Raw genomic sequence first — 16,709 nt, 5'->3', positions numbered from 1 at the left:
TCTACTGCAGAGGTTGCAAACAGACGGCCTACAGGCTAGACCTGACAGGAGGTATATTTTGTTTGGATAGTTGTTTTTTTTTTTTTAAGCCAACATTGAAAACTTATTAGATGTATTATTATTTTTTTTAAATTCAAATGTTGGCCTGGCATTGTGGCTCACACCTATAATCCCAGCACTCTGGGAGGCGGAGGCAGGAGGATCACTTGAGCCCAAGAATTCAAGACCAGTCTAGGCAACAAAGTGGGAACCCATCTCTAAAAAAAAAAAAAGGAAAAATTAGCTGGAGGTGGTAGTGTGTACCTGTGGTCCCAGCCACTCGGGAGGCTGAGGTGGGGGCATTACTTGAGCCCAGGAGGTCCAGGCTGCAGTGAGCTGTGACTGTGCCACTGCACTCTCACCTGGGTGATAGAGCAAGACCTTTTCTCAAAAAAAAAAAAAAAAGAAAAGAAAATGTTTAACTTCTCACAAAAAGTCAGTTTTAGCACACCTGAGTTTCCTAGCATTGCTATAAAAAAAAAGTACCACAAGCTGGATAACTTAAAATAGCAGAAATATATTCTCTCAGAGTTTTGGAAGATAAAAGTCCAGAATCCAAATGTCAGCAGAGCTGGGCTCCCTTTGAAAGCCCTAGGGAAAAATGTTTCCTTGCTTCTTCTTAGCTTTTGCAAGCAATCCGTGGCACTGGCTAGCTTGCAGTTGTTATTACTCAAATTTCTGTCTCTGTCTTCATGTGGCTTTCCCGTGTGTGTGTGTGCATGTGTGTGTGTGTGTGTGTGTGTTTGTGTGTGTGTGTGTGAGTGTTCAAATCTCCCCTTCTTGTCAGGACACTAGCCACTGAAGTTAGGGTACACCCTAATCCAGTATGACTTCATTTTAACTAATTACATGTGCAAAGACTTTATTTCCAAATGAGATAACCTTATGAGGTCCCAGATGCACATGAAATTTCGGGGGGATAACCAGTACATGAAAAATACAGCCCCATCCCAAAAATTGATCTCATTAAAATTAATAATCAAGTGATGGTACTTTCCAGATGTGGCAGGTACCAGCTTGCATGCCAAAGTTTCATTCTTGTTGCCCTGGCTGGAGTGCAATTGTGCGATCTTGACTCACTGCAACCTCCGCTGCCTTGGTTCAAGCGATTATCCTGCCTCAGCCTCCCAAGTAGCTGGATTACAAGCGTGCAACTGCTTATTTTTGTATTTTCAGTAGAGACAGGGTTTCACCACATTGCCCAGACTGGTCTCAAACCCCTGACCTCAGGTGATCCATCTCCTCTTGGCCTCCCGAAGTGTTGTGATAACAGGCGTGAGCCACCGCACCTGGCCACCTGTTTCATGTTGAATTGTGTTCCTCAGAATGTATATGTTGATGTTCTAACCGCCTGTATCTCAAAATGTGGCCTTATTTGGAAATAAGGTCCCTGTAGGGGTAGTTAAGATGAAGTGAGCCTCTAATCAAATATAAATGATGTTCTTAAAAAGGGGGAGATTCAGAGACAGTCATACATAAAGAGACAAAGACATGGAAAGATGAAGGCAAAGACTGAAGCAACAGGAGCCAAGGAATGCTGAAAATTACATTGAACTTGGAGAGAGACATGAGCAGATTCTCCCTCACAGTCTTCGGAAGGAACTAACCCCAATGACACCTTTAGCTCAGTCTTCTAGCTTCCAGAACTGTGAGACAAAAAATTTCTGTTAAGATCCTTTTATGGTACTTTATTTTAGCAACCCCAGCAAACTGATACATCTGCATGTGTTAAATGTTGTAAAATCTATATTGTATTGTAACTTCTTTTTTTTTTTGAGTTGGTGTTTTGCTTTGTCACCCAGGCTGCAGTGCAGTGGTGCGATCTCAGCTCACTGCAACCTCCGCCTCCCGGGTTCAAGCGATTCTCCTGCCTCAGCCTCCTGAGTAGCTGGAACTACACGTGTGTGCCACCATGCCCAGCTAATTTTTTGTATTTTTAGTAGAGATGAGGTTTTGCCACATTGGCCAGGCTGGTCTTGAACTCCTGACGTCAGGTGATCCACCCGCCTCAGCCTCCCAAAGTTCTGGAATCACAGGCGTGAGCCAGCACACAGCCTATGTTGTGAAAATTTAAGTAACTCTTGTGTTCTATCATCCTCAAATATCTGCTGATCTTAGGTTATTCATCATATTTAAGAATGAATCAGTGGAATTCTGCTTCCACTTATGGAGTGGTGTCAATATGGAGTTTACTATACTGCCATAAAAAAACAGAAAACAAAATGTGTGAAATCAATGTTTTAAACCCTTTTTTCTTCCTTTCTTTTTTTGAGACGGAGTCTTGCTCTGTCACCCAGGCTGGAAAGCAGTGGCGCAATTTCGGTTCACTGCAACCTCCACCCCCAGGTTTAAGCAATTCTCGTGCCTCAGCCTCCCAAGCAGCTGGGATTATAGGCATGGACCACCATGTCTGGGTAATTTTGTGTGTGTGTAATTTTAGTAGAGATGGAGTTTCACCATGTTGGCCAGGCTGATCTCGAACTCCTGGCCTCAAGTGAGTACAGGTGTGATTACAGGTGCTAGGATTACAGGTGTGAGCCACCATGCCTGGCTTGCTTTCCTTTTTTAGATAGGATCTCACTCTGCTACCCAGGCTGGAGTGCAGTAGGGTGATCATAGCTCACTGCAACCTTGGACTCCTAGGCTCAAAGAATCCTCCTGCCTCAGCTTTCTGAGTAGTTGGGACTACAGGTACAGACCACTACACCCAGCTAACTTTTTTATTTTTACTTTTACTTATTTATTTTGGCAGAGACAAGATCTTACTTTGTTGCCCAGGCTGGTGTCGAATTCCTGAACTTAAGCGATCCTCCTGCCTCAGCCTCCCTAAGTGCTTACAGGTGTGAGCCACCACCCCCAGCCCTAAACCATTTATTTTTAGCTATTGAAAGAAAGGAAATCAGTAAGGCGTGTCTTTTGATTGCTGCAGCTTCCTTCCTAAAGGCAATTCCTGGCTATGGCACAGAGAGGGGAAACACAAACATCACTGAGAGATTTTACTGAGCTAATGAGGTAGGATAAAAACTTGGTATATTTCACCTGCTCTGGATATTTAAACAACAACAGCAGCAACAACAACTTGGGGAAGCTGAGGTGGCTGGAATTTGTGGGGCAGAGTTCCAAAGAGGGAGATATGCAGAGAAAGAGATCCAAAAGTTTGCATCACCTTGATTATTTGGCAGAATGTAATGTGTACTATGTGAGGTGAAATTACACAAGGCTGAGTGAAGAACAAAGTCTGGGAGCTCTAAACTAAACAAGTCCCAGGGCTCACACAGGGCTAAAAGACGTTTGATCTTCTCCTTACCAGAGTGAAGAGAACCTCAGAAAAACCTGGGCATTTAGGCCGGGCACAGTGGCTCACGCCTGTAATCCTAACACTTTGGAAGGCTGAGGGGGGCAGATCACCTGATGTCAGGAGTTCGAAGGCCAGCCTGGCCAACATGGCGAAACTGCATCTTGACTAAAAGTACAAAAAATTAGCTGGATGTGGTGGCGTATGGCTGTAATCCCAGCTACTCGGGAGGCTGAGGCAAGAGAATCACTTGAACCCAGGAGGCAGAGGTTGTAGAGAGCTGAGATCATGCCACTGCACTCCAGCATGGGCAAGAGAGTGAGACTCAGTCTCATAAAAAACAACAAAAACAGGCCGGGCGCGGTGGCTCAAGCCTGTAATCCCAGCACTTTGGGAGGCCGAGGCAGGTGGATCACGAGGTCGAGAGATCGAGACCATCCTGGTCAACATAGTGAAACCCCGTCTCTACTAAAAATACAAAAACTAGCTGGGCATGGTGGCGCGTGCCTGTAATCCCAGCTACTCAGGAGGCTGAGGCAGGAGAATTGCCTGAGCCCAGGAGGCAGAGGTTGCGGTGAGCCGAGATCGTGCCATTGCACTCCAGCCTGGGTAACAAGAGCGAAACTCTGTCTCAAAAAAAACAAAAACAAAAACAAAACAAAACAAAAAACCTGGGTATTCAGCACAGAACCAAGAAGTGTTATGTCTTAGTAGTAGAGATAAATGTCTTAGAATAAAAACTACTTTAGATCTTCCTTAATAAAGTGTAAAAGTATGTCTTTAAATGATCAAGCTGATATCCAAGTAAGTAAATTGCCTGCCAAATAAATTCAACATTCATTAAAAAAACTAAAATCCAAATATTCAACAATATAATGTTCACGGTGTTCAACATCTAGTGAAAAATTGCTAAGAAAATGAAAATATGATCATCCCACTGCACTCTAGCCTGGGTGCCAGAGTAAGGCCCTATCTCTAAAAACAATAGTAATAAAATGAAATATATTTTTTAAAGAATCAGATGGAACTTCTAGAGGTAAATAAAACAATATGTGAAATAAAAAATTCACTGATCTGCTTTCATGGGGACACAAATTAATTTTTTTTAAAAAAGAAAGAAAATTTGACTGGATGAGCTTAATAACAATTTAGATACTGCAAATGAAGAGATCAGTGAACTTGAAGACACAGTAATAGAAACTGCCCACATGAAAAAGAATAGGCTAGGAGTGGTGGCCTGCAATCTCAGCACTTTGGGAGGCTGAGGCGGATGGATCACCTGAGGTCAGGAGCTCAAGACCAGCCTGATCATCATGCTGAAACCCTGTCCCTACCAAAAATACAAAAACCCTGTCCCTACCAAAAAACAAACAAACAAACAAACAACAACAACAAAAAAAACGGTGGAGTGCCTATGATCCTAACTACTCAGGAAGCTGAGGTGGGAGAATCGCTTGGACTCAGGAGGTGGAGGTTACAGTGAGCCAAGATTGCCCCATTGCACTTCAGTCTGTACTAAAAGCACTAAAATTAGCTGGGCATGGTGGCAGATGTCTGTAGTCCCAGCTGTTTGGGAGGCTGGGGCAGGAAAATAGCATGAACCCAGAAGGCAGAGGTTGCAGTGAGCCCAGGTTGCACCACTGCACTCCAGCCTGGGTGACAGAGTGAGACTCATTTCAAAAATAAACAAAATAAATAAAGCCTATTACCTGTATATTTATCAGTTCTGAAGTTTATTATTCCTTTGTATAAATTTAAGGTTTTCTGCTATCATTTCCTTCACACTGAAAAATAGTCTTTATATTTCTTGTCTGAAGACAAATTTGCTTTTGTTTGTTTGTTCGAAAAAGTTTTAATTTTTTCTTTATTTGGAAAGAATTTTTACTAGATGTAATAAAAATGAAGGCTGGGCACAGTAGGTCTCACCTGTAATCCCAGCACTTTGGGAGGCTGAGGTGGGCAGATCACAAGGTCAAAAGATTGAGACCATTCTGGCCAACATGGTGAAACCCCATCTCTACTAAAAATACAAATATTAGCTGGGTCATGGTGGTGTGCACCTGTAATCCCAGTTACTCTGGAGGCTGAGGCAGGAGAATCACTTGAACCAGGAAGGCGGAAGTTGCAGTGAGCCAAGATGGTACAACTGCATTCCAGCCTGGCAACAGAGCAAGACTCCATGTAAAAAAAAAAAAAAAAAAGGTTAAGTATGTGAAATGGGATTTTTTTTAGGGAACTGAAACTATTCTCTTTGATGCTAGAATGGTGATACATAAATGTTTATGGCTGACATGAACTGACAGCCCAACCTAGAAAAAACTCAAATGTCCAATCACAGGTGAACAGATAGGCAAAATGTGGTACTGTATATCTGCTGTATACTGTGAGGTACTACTCAGAAATAAAAAGTAATGAACTGATATGAGCTATGACACAAGGAATCTGAAAAATGTTATGCTGAGCGAAAGAAACTAGAACCACATACTCTGTGATTCAATGTATAAGAAATTCTAGGATATAAAAACAAATCCACAGTTAGTTGCCTGTGCAGGGTGGTGACTTGTGGGCATTGATGGCAGAGAGGCTACAGCCAACTTTTAATTTTTGTAATGAAATATTCTTTGCTTTGTATGGTAATTATATGCTATATACATTTGCCAATATGTTATATTATGCATAAGCTATGCATCTATAAAGTTGACTTTTTTAAAAAAGAAGACAACATCAAGACTGACTGATTTGTGCACAAAAGATGAGATTCTCAAGGACAAGTATCACTTGAGAATGCAGGTCAAGGACTGGCTTTTACGCTGGAAGCTTCCCACAGTTCAGAATGGAGAGTTTTCCTCTGTTATTTCAACTCTTCCCTGGTATCCCTAGTTCTCTCTAGGTAGTTCTTTTGAGAGTAATTCTCCTGCTGGTATATACTAAGTATTTTCGTCCTCCTAAAATTTATAAGTTGAAACCTAATCTCCAGTGTGGTTGTGCCTAGGTTTCGGAGGTGATTAGGTCATGAGCATTGACCCCTCATGAATGGGATTAGTCTTCTTATAAAAAGACCCCACAGACCTCCTTTTCCCCTTTTGCCATGTGAAGACATAATGAGAAGACAATGTCTTCGAATAAATGCGGCTCTCACCAGACACTGCATTTGCTGGTGCCTTGATCTTGGACATCCCAGGCTCCAGAACTGTAAGAAATACATTTCTGTGGTTTATAAGCCACCCACTGTATGACATTTTGTCATAGCAGCCTGAATGACTAAGATACCTGCCATTTTCAACCTTCACCACCATCCACCTTGGCTGCACACCATTCAGTGCTTCAGGGTATGGGTCAGAGTCAGTGGGCTGCCTGTACACCTTTAAACTATTGTGTTTTGGTCTCACTTCTCCTTCTTTGTTGCCGTAATACTTTCAATATCCAAGTCCAGAACCTCTCTAACTCCCTGCAAATTTAAAGTCGTTAATTTGTTCTCAAGGTCTTTATTTATTGATATGCATTCATTGACTTAATCCTATAAAAAGCAGTATATTTGTTATCAGTTATCTATTGCAGTGTAACAAATGCTTCACACTCTAGGGGCTTAAAAAACAATAAAAAAGAGATAAGGACCATTGGAGGCCATCTGAAAGGCTGGCTAATACAGTTAGTAAATATTTACTTGTGTGCCTATCTTCATCTACTTCATTTTTATTCCACAGCAAGTCTTTCATCTGCTGCTTGTGAAGAAAAAATATGATAAGCATAATCAAGAAGTTTCCAGTATTTTAAAATTACATTTGTAGGCTAGGTGCAGTGGCTCATACCTGTAATCCTGCACTTTGGGAGGCCAAGGTGGGTGGATCACCTGAGGTCAGGAGTTTGAGACCAGCCTGGCCAACATGGCAAAACCCTGTCTCTACTTGAAAATACAAAAATTAGCTGGGTGTGGTGGCATATGCCTGTAATCCCAGCTACTCAGGAGGCTGAGGCAGGAGAATCGCTTGAACCCAGGAGGCAGAGTGTGCAGTGAGCTGAGATCTTGCCATTGCACTCCAGCCTGGGTGACAGAGTGAGACTCTGTCTCAAAAAAATAAAATAAAATAAAATAATTACATTTGTAGATACTCTTTTTATTTTAAATTAACATACTTTTAAAAGCAGTTTTAGTTTTAAAGAAAAATAAGTGGAAACTGTTGCATTCCTACGCACCCTCCCCATCCCACTCCCAGTTTCTCCTATAGCTATCTTGCATAAGTGTGCTACATTTGGTACAATTGATTGATGAGCCGATATTGATGCACAGTAACTAAAGTCCATATTTTACATTAGGGTTCATTCTTTGTGTTTTACATTCTATGGGTGTTGGCAGTGGGTATGGTAGCATGTGTCTACCTTCACAGTATCATATGGAATAGTTTTCCTTCCTTAAACATATCTCTTTCTCTGCCCATCCATCCATCCTCCCTTTCTTCCTTCCTCCCTGAATCTCTGCAATCTCTGATCTTTTTTACTGCCTCCATGGTTTTGCCTTTTCCAGAATGTCGTATCATTGTAATCACCCAATATGTAGACTTTTCAAATTGGCTTCTTTCACTTAGCAGTATGCAGATGAGTTTCCTCCATTTTTTTTGTTGTTTGTTTTCTGTATTTTTAGTAGAGATGGGGTTTCACCATGTTGGCCAGTCTGATCTTGAACTCCCTACCTCAAGTGATCCTCCTGCCTCAGCCTCCCAAAGTGTTGATATTACAGTCATGAGCCACTCTGCCTGGCTCTCCATATCTTTTTGTGGCTTGATAACTCAGTCCTTTTTATCACTGAATAATACTTCATTCCATGGATGTGCTACAGGTTATGACTTTTTTGAAGGACATCTTGGTGGCTTCCAAATGTCGGCACTTATGAATAAAGCTGCTATAAACATTTATGTGCAGGTTTTTACGTGAATGAATATTTTTTTTCATTCCTGGTTCTTCAGGTTTACACTGGGTATTTTTTTTTTTTCTTATATGGTTCATTTTTTCCATACCTGAGAAAAACCCTTAGTTTTGTTTTTACAAGCCTGAATTCTCATTAGATGTTCATTAAATAATAATTGTAAGAAAGTTTCCTCAAAGTTAATATAAACATTTAAAAATTTGTTGGCCAGGAGCAGTGGCTCAAGCCCGTAATCCCAGCACTTTGGGAGGCCAAGGCGGGTGGATCACAAGGTCAAGAGATCGAGACCATCCTGGTCAACATGGTGAAAACCCGTCTCCACTAAAAATACAAAAAATTACCTGGGCATGGTGGTGCGTGCCTGTAATCCCAGCTACTCAGGAGGCTGAGGCAGGAGAATTGCCTGAACCCAGGAGGCGGAGGTTGCGGTAGCCGAGATCACACCATTGCATTCCAGCCTGGGTAACAAGAGCGAAACTCCGTCTCAAAAAAATACAAAAATAAAATTAAATAAAAAAATAAATAAAAATAAAAATTTGTTGAGTGATTCTCAAAGTCCCTTGAGTTTCTAGGCTCTTGACCATTTTCACAGAAAGATGAAATGGTGTTCTATAATTGAGATTGGAGCACTAAATAACTTTTCCGTAATGAAACCGAAAGTATCTTAACTTCTTTTCAGTTAATACTTTAAAGTCTATTTTGTAATTTATCTTTAACCGAACATTTCATTAAGTTAAATGTAGATATTTATCACTGTATCTGAATTACTGAGTATTCCTTTTGATGACAGAATGAAAATTAGGCTTCTTTAAGAGCATCTCCAAAAACATTACAGTGTGTTTTTTATTACTTTTTGAGCCATTCTAGAAGCCCTGAATACGCACATGGTACCAAAACAAACTGCTTCTGTGTGGGGACACATATTTTGCTTTAGTTCTAGACAGCTGTAACGAACAGCTGTACTTTCTTAGCTGCACTATGTCCAACCCTTTTCCTTCTTATGTGAGGGAATTCCCCACTGTCTTGGTAACGCTCTTCTTCCTATTCTGGAGGCATTAGAGAACCTATCCCCAGGCACCCCCCAACCTCCAGCAGACTATGCATTGGCATGTGATCTAGGCTTAGCCAATGATCTTTTTTCCAGAACACTGATACTTGACCAAATGACAGAAAGACAAAGGGGAGATGATATTTAATTCACAGCAGTAGGGAGAGTATCTCCAAGAGCACTGAGAATGAATCCTAAAAGTGCCCTGCAACAAAGGTGGCTGTGTCCTTCCCAGGCTATTGCTAAAATCTTGTAGCTTCTTGGCTGTCTGGAACCACCTGGGTCTCTATCCATTTTTCAAGCCTAGTATTATAGATTCCTGTGAGTTTGTTAGCCCTTGATAATGCCCTTCTAATAAATTCATTTTTTCCTTAGGATTGTTAGAGTAGCCATTTACTATCCATAAAAGTATTTCATGGAAATATTTGGATAATTAAAATCTATCAATTCATTCATAAATTCTCCTAATATTCATTAAACACCTGCTGTATATTGTGGTAGAGCTTAAGAATATGGTGGCAATTAGGTAGAATATAATGGTGACAAAGAATATGATGGTAATAGACACTGTTTCTACTGTCTTGGAACCCACACTCTATTGGAAGATACAAACAAGGAAAGAGATCATTGAAACACAGGCTTGATGGAGAAGGATGCTATTCACCAGAAACACAAAAAAAGGAACATTTACTCCAACCTTAATGATGGTAGTGATGGGGGATGTCAGATAAAGCTTCAAGTGGTATCTAAATTAAGATTTGAAAATATATAAAAATGACACCTAATTGTTAGGTAGGAGGTGAAAATGAGAATTCCAAATAGAGGAAAAATGCCATGTGATGCCCCAGAGTTGAGAAGTGCAGTACCTTTAAAAAATGAGAAAAAAGTTCTATATTTCTGAAGTGCAGAGTAAATTTAAGCAGGTAGAGAGGAACAATAAGTGGGACTCAGATTATGCCAAGTATTGTGAGTCACATAAGGGTGTTAACACTTTTCCCTATAAGCAGTTAGAGTCAACTGAAGGGTTTCAAGCAGAAGCAACAGTAGGCAGCTATCTGGTACCTGGGGCCCAGGGAAATTGTGTAAGAAAAGATTGTGAAATTCAGGAGTGGGAGCAAAAATCTCTGATATGTCATGACTTCAAAGTCACTGATTTTTTTTTTTTTTTTTCGAGACCGAGTCTTGCTGTCACCCAGGCTGGAAGTGCAGTGGTACAATCTTGGCTCACTGCGACCTCCACCTGCTGGGTTCAAGTGATTCTCCTGCCTCAGCCTCCCGAGTAGTTAAAATTGCAGGTGCGTGCCACTACATCTTGGCTATATGTGTGTGTGTGTGTGTGTGTGTGTGTTTTAGTAGAGACAGGGTTTCACCATGTTGGCCAGGCTGGTCTCAAACTCCTGACCTTAAGTGATCTACCTGCTTTGGCCTCCCAAAGTGCCGGGATTACAGGCGTGAGCCACCATGCTTGTCCTGTTGATTTTTCTAAAAATTTTATCTTATTTTTTTACAGAGATGGTATCTCTCTATGTGGCCCAGGTTGTTCTCAAACTCCTGGGCTCAATGAATCCTCCTGTTGCAGCCTCCCAAAGTGCTGGGATTATAGGTGTGAGCCAACATGCCCAACCAAAATCATTTATTTATTTATCTTTGAAACAGAGTCTCACTTTGTCGCCCAAGCTAGAGTGCAATGGCGTGATCTTGGCTCACTGCAACCTCCGCCTCCCAGGTTTAAGCATTTCTCCTGCCTCAGCCTCTTGAGTAGCTGAGATTACAGGCACGTGCCACCACTCCCGGCTAATTTTGTACTTTTAGTAGAGATGGGGTTTCAGCATATTGGTGAGGCTGTTCTTGAACTCCTGACTTTGTGATCCGCCTGCCTCAGCTTCCCAAAGTGCTGGGATTACAGGTGTGCCCACAGCGCCTGTCTGTGGATTTTTTTTTTTTTTTTTAAGAACAAAGCTAATGTGCTTTCCTTTATGTGTGGAAATGATAATACTGGGTTAAAAATTAGTGGACAGGCTGGGCGCAGTGGCTCATGCCTGTAATCCCAGGACTTTGGGAGGCCGAGGCAGGCAGATCACCTGAGGTTAGGAGTTGGAGACCAGCCTGGCCAACATGGGAAAAACTCATCTCTACTAAAAATACAAAAATTAGCCAGGCATGGTGGTGCACTCCTGTAATCCTAGCTACTCAGGAGACTGAGGCAAGAGAATCGCTTGAACCCAGGAGGTGGAGGTTGCAGTGAGCCAAGATCATGCCACTGCATTCCAGCCTGTGCAACAGAGCAATAGTCTGTCCCCAAAAAAAAAAAAAAAAAATGAGCAGACAGGTTAAGAATTTTTTCTATAACGGCAATGGATTTACATTTACCAGTGTATCCCAGAGGACTACCTATGAGAGTGGCCTTCAGATTTTTTGCTTGTATTTTAAAAAATGATCTTGGAAGCCTATATGTTTGTACATTTTTAAGTTGACATTTAAGATTTTTTATTATAAAACTAAATAGTTACAGACAATAAAATTTTCTGTCATTGTGTAAGTAAAACTAAATCACTTGGGTTTATGTATGGAAAAGATTGAAACTATAGCAATTTTATATCCACTATCATTCTTTTAGAAATACTGCATCATCTTTAGTAAGCAGAATTTTACATTGTTCCTTTTTCCTTGACTTGTTATTTCCATTCTACTTCCCTCACATAATTTTATCATAATATAATATGTTAATTACTTTTTGGCTTCCAACTCCTTGATTACCCTATCATACATCCTGCTATAAAAATGTGTATTAAGTTGAAACTTAGGAGCTTAAATTCTTTTTTTCTTTTCCTCATTTTCTATGGCTGGAGAAAAATTTTTTATTCTAAATTAAGCCTTAATTTTAATTATCACTAATATTGATTAAAACAGCACATATATTTTACACTTTGATAAATAATTAATGTGCCACCCACCATTAGCTCCTATGTCCATAGAAGATTTGTACTTACTGCTAAATGAGACAGATTGCCTTGATTAAAAAGGGCTTTCTCATATCAGTGTTTTGAACTGCGGCTTGCTTTGTTTGTATTTGTTCTTACACCTTTGGGCAAATGCACCATTACGATTAGAAAATGAATGTAAGTGGCATCAGCTGCAGGTGGCTGTAATCCCAGCACTTTGGGATGCTGAGGTGGGTGGATTCTTGAGCCCAGGGATTTGAGTCCAGGAGTTGTTTGAAATCAGTCTGGACAACATGGCAAAACCCCTGTCTCTACTAAAAATGCAAAAATTAGCCGGGTAGCACGGCACACACCTGTAGTTTCAGCTTCTTGGGGGCTGAAGCACGAGATCACTTGAGCCTTGGGAGATTGAGTCTACAATGAGCCATGATCATGCCACTGCACTGCAGGCTGGGTGACAGAGCAAGACCCCTGTCTCAAAAGAGAAAAAATGAAAGAAAGTTGTGTCTTCTTTTCGTAAAGTCAGAGAAAGAGACCCAGCAAGACACCTTGAGGCTGGGCACAGTGGCTCACACCAGTACTTTGGGAGGCTGACGAGGGTGGATCAACTGAGGTCAGGAGTTCGAGACCAGCCTGACCAATATGGTGAAAACCTGTCTCTACCAAAAATAAAAAATTAGCCAGGTGTGTTGGCGAGCACCTGTAATCCCAGCTACTCAGAAGGCTGAAGCATGAGAATTGCTTGAACCTGGGAGGTGAAGGTTGCAGTGAGCCAAGATTGTGCCATTGCATTCCAGCCTGGGAAACAGAGTAAGACTCCATCTCAAAAATTGAAAAAGACACCTTGACCACAGGCAGATCAATTTTATTTTATGTATTTATTTAAAATGTTAAAATTTTAATTTTATTTTAGATATGTGGTCTTTCTCTGTGACCCTATTAAAGTGCAGTGGCATGATCATGGCTTACTGCAGCCTTGAACTGCTCAAGTAATCCTCCCACCTCAGTCTCCTGAGTAGCTGGGACTACAGGCAAGTGCCACCATGCCATGTTACTTGTTTTATTTTTTGCAAAGATAGGGTCTTGCTAGCCTCAAACTCCTGGCCTCAAGCAATTCTCTCACCTCCACCTCTCAAAGTGCTGGGATTATAGGTGTGAGCCACTGTGACCTGCCTAGATCAATTTTAGAAGTATACAAGTTGAAGATCTAAAAACTCACTTCCTTAAAACTTTCCCAACCTATTTATTCCTTAGAACATCTTTGAGTACCACTAGTGAATTTCAAAATCATGGATCCGGATGGAGGGCAAAATAAACCAGGCTTCTTTTACAAGGATCTTGGACAAGAAATTTGATTTGTGTAAATCTCAGTTTATGTCATAAAAAGTATGGGGGGATTGAGTTAATTTTTAAGATTTTAATTTTTTTTTTTTTTTTTTTTTTGAGACAGGGTCTTACCCTGTTATCCAGGCTGGTGTGCAGTGGCACAATCTCAGTCCACTGCAACCTCTGCCTCCTGGGCCTCAGGTGATCCTCCCACTTTAGCCTCCTGAGTAGCTGAGAATACAGGTGTAAGCTAACATGCCCAGGTAATTTTCAGTTTTTTTTTTGTAGAGATGGGGGTTTTGCCATGTTGCCCAGGCTGGTCTTGAACTCCTGGGCTCAAGTAATTAGCCCACCGTGGCCTCTCCAAATTTCTGGGAATCACGGCGGGAGGCAAAAGGCATTTCTTACATGGTGGCAGCAAGAGAAAATGAGGAAGAGGCAAAAGCAGAAACCCCTGATAAGCCCATTAGATCTTGTGAAACTTACTATCAAACTTATTCATTATCAATTTATTCACTATCAATAGCACAGGAATGGCCCCCATGGTTCAAATAGCTCCCCCTGGGTTCCTCCCACAACATGTAGGAATTCTGAGAGATACAATTCAAGTTGAGATTTAAATGGGGACACAGCAAAACCAGACACTTAAAAAAAAAAGTTTTATTTGTGTTTAGAATATGTTTTGAGGTTAAATTTTTTTCACATTATTGTTTATGTGGCTATGGGCAACTCAATCTCTTTGATCTTTACTTTTCTCATCTGTTAAACGATAATAATGTCACCTATTTTGTACTTCAGGTGAGGATTACGAGAGAAACTAAGGCTTCTTTCACTTAGCATAATGTCTTCAAGGTTCATCCATATTATAGCATGTATTAGATATTCATTCCTTTTTATTACTGAATAATATTCTGTTGTACGGATCTGCCACATTTTGCTTATCTGTTCATTATTTGATGAACATTTGTGTTGTTTCCATGTTTTACCTATCATGACATATTGTGCAAACATGTATTTTCATATATTTTGGGTAATATATCTAGGAGTAAGATTGCTGGGTCATATGGTAATTCTATGTTTAGCATTTAGAGGAACAGCCAAATTGTTTTCCAAAGGGGCTACACCCAGCCTGGTGCAGTGACTCATGCCGGTAATCCCAGCACTTTGGGAGGCTGAGGTGACGGCTCACTCAAGGTCAAGAGTTTGAAAGCAGCCTGGCCAACATGCTGAAACTCCGTCCCTACCAAAAATACAAAAATTAGCTGGGTGTGGTGGAGCGCCTGTGACCCTAGCTACTCAGGATGCTGAGGTGTGAGAATTGCTTGAACCTGGAAGGCGGAGGTTACAGTGAGCCCAGATTACCCCACTGCACTCCAGCCTGGGGGATAGAGCGAGATTCCTTCTCAAAATAAACAAAACAAAAAAAGCACAAAAGACATTTTGAGAGAAGATCTTCTAATAATATTTAACAAAATTTGAGTATTAAGCAATGATAAACATTTACTTTTTTAAAAAAAGTGGCTACCCATTTTTACACTTCTGCCAGCAAAGTATGAACGTTTCAATTTCTCCACATCCTGGACAAAACTTGTCTACTGATTACAGTCATCTTGTGTTTTTTATTTTGTTTTGTTTACTTATCTATATTTGAGACAGGGTCTTGATCTGTCCCCCAGGCTGGAGTACAGTGGCACGATCTAAGCTCACTGCAACCTCCACCTCCCAGGTTCAAGCAATTCTCATGCTTCAGCCTCTCAAGCAGCTGGGACAACAGATGTGTGCCACCAAACCCAGCTAATTTTTGTATTTTCCTAAAGCCCAAGTTTCATCATGTTGCCCAGGCTGGTTCTGGTGTTTGAAATGGTATTTATTTGAATTTCTCTAGTGGACAATGACATTGAGCATCTTTTCATGTGCTTTTTGGTCACTTGTATATCTTCTTTGGAAATATGTCTGTTTAGGTCAGGCGTCCCCAAACTTTTTACACAGGGGGCCAGTTCACTGTCCCTCAGACCGTTGGAGGGCCACCACATACTGTGCTCCTTTCACTGACCACCAATGAAAGAGGTGCCCCTTCCTGAAGTGCAGTGGGGGGGGGCAGATAAATGGCCTCAGGGGGCCACATGTGGCCCGCAGGGCCGTGGTTTGGGGTCGCCTGGTTTAGGTCCTTTAAACTTTTTTTTTTTTTTGAGACAGAGTCTCACTCTGTCACCCAGGCTGGGGTGCAGTGGTGTGATCTCCGCTCACTGCAATCTCTGCTGCCTGAATTCCTGTGATTCTTGTGCCTCAGCCTCCTGAGTAGCTGGGATTACAGGTGTGCACCACCACTCCTGGCTGATTTTTGTATTTGTAGTAGAGATGGGGTTTCACCAGGCTGGTCTGGAATTCCTGACCTCAGGTGATAGTCCGCCTCTGTCTCCCAAAGTGCTGGGATTATAGGCATGAGCCACTGCAAGCAGCCAAACTTTTTTTTTTTTTCTGGTAACACTTAAGATCTACCCTCTTAGCAAATGTGAAATATAGGATCCGTTTTTCTTTGTTGTTGTTTTTTAGATAGTGTTTCACTCTGTCGCCGAGGCTGGAGTGCAGTGGAGGGATCTTGGCTCACTGCAACCTCCACCTCCAGGATTCAAGTGATTCTCCTGCCTCAGTCTCCTGAGCTGGGATTACAGGTACGTGCCATCACACCTGGCTAAATTTTGTATTTTTAGTAGAGACAGGGTTTGACCATGTTATTGAGTTTGGTCTTCAACTTCTGGGTTCAAGCAATCCACCTGCCTTGAATTTTAATTTAGATGAAATCCACTTTAACTATTTTTCCTCATCACAAGTGCTTTTGGCTTATTTTTAATTTTTTTTTTTAAATATGGTATGAGCTTGGTGTCTAGCTTTTTTCTTTTGCATGTGGATATCCAGTTGTCCTAGTATTATTTGTTGAAAAGTCTATTCTTCCCCATTGTATAGCCCTGGCACCTTGCTGAAAAATCAACAGACCATAAATGTAAGGGTGAATCAATTCTTTTTTTTTTGAGACGGAGTTTCGCTCTTGTTACCCAGGCTGGAGTGCAATGGCGCGATCTCGGCTCACCGCAACCTCCGCCTCCTGGGTTCAGGCAATTCTCCTGCCTCAGCCTCCTG

The 16,709-nt window shown here is 41.3% G+C and overlaps 1 protein-coding gene across 1 annotated transcript in view; it reads right to left on the bottom strand.

The window, feature by feature from the left end:
- The window catches only part of LOC120360895 (uncharacterized), a 94,849-nt gene that overhangs the window by 74,237 nt on the left and 3,903 nt on the right, over window positions 1–16,709 (bottom strand). The gene's annotated exons all lie outside the window — the stretch shown is intronic.

Source organism: Saimiri boliviensis, chromosome 10 (assembly GCF_048565385.1).
Source record: "Saimiri boliviensis isolate mSaiBol1 chromosome 10, mSaiBol1.pri, whole genome shotgun sequence".
Classification (NCBI taxonomy): Eukaryota; Metazoa; Chordata; class Mammalia; order Primates; family Cebidae; genus Saimiri; species Saimiri boliviensis.
Note: the sequence above shows the minus strand (reverse complement) of the source record. Positions and strands in the feature narration are given on the sequence as shown.